Here is a 4,194-nt window from a genome sequence, read left to right as displayed (position 1 = left end):
AGATATTGTTGAATCTCTTGTTTAATTTCATCTGTGACCCATTGGTTGCTGAGTAGGGTGTCATTTAATTTTCATGTATTTAGGGTTTTTTTCTGGTTTCTTTTGCCATTTATTTCCAGTTTCATTGCACTGTGGTCAGATAATGCGCATGGGATAATTTCTGTTTTCTTGCATATACTTAAGCATGACCTATGGACCAGTATGTGGTATATTTTAGAAAATGATCCACGTGCACCTGAGAAAAATGTATGTTCAGCTGTGTTTGTGTGGAACACTCTCTACATGTCCACCAGGTTCATTTGTTTCAAGCTCTGGTTCAGTTCTGTTATTTCTTTGCTATTTTTTTGTCTGGTTGACCTATCTTTTGGAGATAAGGGTGTGTTAAGGTCTCCTGTTAAAATTGTAGTATTGGATATTAGATTTATTTTGTGCATTAATATTTGCTTTATATAGTTTGATGCTCCCGTGTTTGTTGCATACATATTCATGAGTGTTACTTCTTCCTCTTGAATTTATCACCTAAGCAGTATATAGTGGCCTTCTTTATTTCGCTTGATCATTGTTGGTTTGAAGTTGAGACTGTCTGAGAATAGGATTGCTACTCCTGCTTTTTTCTGAGGTGCTGGGTCCTGTAGTATTTTGTTCCATCATTTGACTTTTAACCTATGAATGTCTTTATGAGTTAAATGTGTTTCTTGTATACAGCCTATTGTTGGATTTTGTTTCCTAATCCACTGTGCCAATCTATTTCTCTTAATTGGTGAATTGAGTCCATTTGCATTGATAGTTAGAACTGAGATGTATTGACTTATGTTTGACATGTTATTTACCTGTTGTCTTTTACTCCTTTTTCCTCCTCTGTTTACTTGCTTGCCCTATTTAGTTGGTTGTTTCTGATTTCTTTCGTGGCGTTCTGATCTTTTTCATACCTCTCTAGAACATCTTTCAGTAGCCTGTGTAGGGTTGGCTTTTTCATTATGAAATTCTTTAGCTGTTGTTTGTCATGGAAGTATTTCACTTCTCCATCAAACTTGAAAGAGAGTTTTGCAGGTTATAGTAGTCTGGGCTGGAATTTGTTTTCATAGAAAACCTGAAATACTCTGCTCCATGCTCTTCTTGTGTTCATGGTTTGTGAAGAGTAGTTGGCCATAATTCTGATGTGTTTTCCTTTGAATGTGAGCTGCCTCTTTTCTCTAGCAGCTTTCAGTAAATTATTCTTGTGCTGAATATCTGGGATCTTGACTATTGTATGTCTTCTTGTGTTTTTCATTGGGTTCAAGTTACTTGGCATTGTGTATGCTTCGGTTACCTGAATGTCAGATTATTTCTTCATATTTGGGAAGTTTTCTGCTATTACTTCTGCCCATATTTTTTTAATGTCATTTGTATTGACTTCTTTCTCACTGATGCCTATTAGTCTCACATTATTCATTTTTCATCATCTTGCCCGTGATGGATTATTCTTTCCTTCATCCTTCTTGTTTTTAAGAGATCTTTTCTTACCTTTTCACTAGCTGCCCCAGCATCTTCAAGATCTGAAACTCTGTCTTCACTTTCAGTTAAAAGGTTTTGCAAGCTTGTGATTGAGATTTTAATTTCCTCTATATCTCTTTGACTCTGCTTCATGGGATCTATTTCTTTCCCATATTGCTCTTTCAAGGAATCCATCGTTTTTCTAATCTCTATTTTTTCTTATCCATGTCTTCTTCAGAAGCAGTTATAAATTCTTTTACTGCAGTATTTTTTTCAGATTGGGTTTGCTTCCTATGTTTCTGTAGTTGCTTCTTTACTTCAGATGTTATGAGTTCTGAGAATTCTTTTTTTATTTCAGAAAAGAATTGCACTCTGAGTTCCTCTATAAGTTTCTGCTGTTGCTTATTTACTATCCAAGCTCTTAATTCACGCATTTGAGCAGTGCTAGTGTCCTCTGCACTTGTTCTGGGTGGGCATTGGGTTTCCTCCATATGTTTCTGCATTTGATTCTTTACTGCAGATGTTATTAATTCAGGGATTTCTTTTTTTATTTCCTATTTGATTTCCTCTATACCTTTCTGCAGCTGTTTCTTTATTTCAGAAGCCGTTGATTCATTGCTTTCAGTTGTGTGATTCCCAATTTGTTCTGTGTGAGTGTCCTCTGCACTTGTTATGGGTGGGCTTGGGTTTGGTGCTTGTATTTTGTTCCTTCTCATCATTTTGTGGAGCACTATCTTCTGACCTTTGTTGTAGAACTTCATTGTAGTTATGAACTTTGCACGTACTGAAGTTCAGGTGCAGATCTACAAAGTTTGCATTTATCCACCTGTGCTTGGCTTGGGTCTGGCTTCTGTGCTCAGCTACTTCCTGCTGCTGCCCTTGAGGGCGAACCTGTGTGCCAGTCTGGCAAGATTTTCTGCTCCTAGACTAGCTGGGTGGTTCTATCCTCTACACTCTCTGCAGGGATTGGAGCTGCTGGGTTACACCCCAGGCATGTATGCCAGGCCTGATCTGATCTTGAAGGGAACAAGATGGTGTAGGTGGGAGAGGCAGCTCTCCCACACACTCACTGTGTCTGGGCTAGGACTGGGTCTGGAGGTTCCCAGAACGCTGCAGAAATTCCTCCTCAGTGGGTGGGGTGGGGGATGTGCTGCGGAGTGGTGGTGGGCCTCCCAAGGGGGTGGAGGAGGCTCTCACCCACGTTGTGCCAGGGCTGGGAACAGTAGTGTGTCCCGCCAGCGCAGGGTAGCTGGAAGCTCTCCCACATACTCACCAGACCTGGGCTGTGACTGGGTTTGGGGGTTCCCAGAATGCTGCAGACTAAATTTTTCTTTTCAATTAAAGAAAGTGCCACAGACATGATTAGGAGCCAGGAGGAGTTCTTTCCCAGTCTGCCTTTATCCACACATCTGTCCACACCACAGTCCACAGACAGGCAGCCAAACAGAAGTGAACCTGCCACACCCAAGAGACACAAAGCCAAGCCAGAAGCCTTGCATTCTCTTCAGCAATCCATGCTCCACAGCACCAACTGTGACAGGCTTCTGAGAGCAGCACCTCACCCCAACCCAAGCATCTGCAGCAGAACATGTCCTCCAGTATGCCCAAGCTGTTCCTACATCTGAAAAAGAAGTCCCGAGTGGATAGCAGATCATCTTCCCTGGTTCCTCTGACTCCTAGCCAGGAAAGGAAGTGTGTGTTTTGTGGCTTTGAGGGAGAAGAACTAAAGAAATAAATGATTTCATGTCCTGGAATCTTGTGCCTGACAATTACCCTCCAAGTGATCAGCCAGCTAGGCCCTGCTATATTTATGGGACACAGCATTTGCTGCAATTTTTTGTAAAACTTCCAGAAATCCTCGGAAACAGGTTCTTTTCTGAGAAGAATCTGAAGGCTTTACTGAAGCACTTCCATCTCTTTCTGAGGTTTTTAGTATCATACCATAGTGACTTCTTCCTAGAGTCACCATATGTTGCTGCGTGTGAGGCATACTTCATACCAAGAACCCCAAGGCAATTTATTAACATCTGGATGGTTCTACTGGGACATGCTCCTCTGCTTTGCTTAGTGTTCTGGATTCCAGGTGAAGAACTAATGAGACAGAAGGCATTCTTGACATTGAACACAAACCTCAGGCCCACTTAGGGGGCTCTGGTAGGGCTATCTCTGTTGTTTGAATTGCCCACTTCTGGTAGAATTTTCCAAGTGCCTGAACATAGTCCAGGTGAGCTGTTGAACAGGACATATGTAATGGCAAGGCAAAGAACAAGTGTTTATAGAGAAACATCCATGAAAGTGTACATAGGTTAGCTATTTCGGTAGATATTGCAGTTAATTGTTAGTGAGAGCCACGTTGTTGAGCTGATTGTCAGCACTAAGGAAGATATATTTGTAGGTGATTTTCATTCTTTGAGGGAGTCTGAGCAACTCTGCCCAGCTGGTTTTAGTTTGTGCTTGGAAATCACGATGTCGTCTCAAAGTCTTAGAAGGAGTAGATGTTAATGGCAAAAGAAAATCTGTAGCTATGCACTTGCTTATAACATTTCCCTCTTTATAAAATGTCATCTTTGGAGATCTAAATAAAGCATTGCCTGTCAGAAAAAAAAGAAATGGAACACATTTAGAAAACCCAGATGACAGTTATTCAAGCATGGTTTTTGTATTACACATTGCTGTCCTCAATGTAGTTGGTTAGATTGCACATCAGCATGCAGAGCTAGT

General features: G+C 41.0%; 1 pseudogene; it reads left to right on the top strand.

The window, feature by feature from the left end:
- The first annotated feature begins 2,798 nt into the window (after positions 1 to 2,798).
- Positions 2,799 to 3,497, top strand: LOC101571023 (annotated as a pseudogene).
- The last annotated feature ends 697 nt before the right edge of the window (positions 3,498 to 4,194 follow it).

The sequence above is a fragment of the Octodon degus genome, unplaced genomic scaffold (assembly GCF_000260255.1).
Source record: "Octodon degus isolate 3935 unplaced genomic scaffold, OctDeg1.0 scaffold00204, whole genome shotgun sequence".
In the NCBI taxonomy this organism is placed as follows: domain Eukaryota; kingdom Metazoa; phylum Chordata; class Mammalia; order Rodentia; family Octodontidae; genus Octodon; species Octodon degus.
The sequence above is the reverse complement of the archived record's forward strand: the minus strand, read 5'-3'. Positions and strand labels throughout refer to the sequence as shown.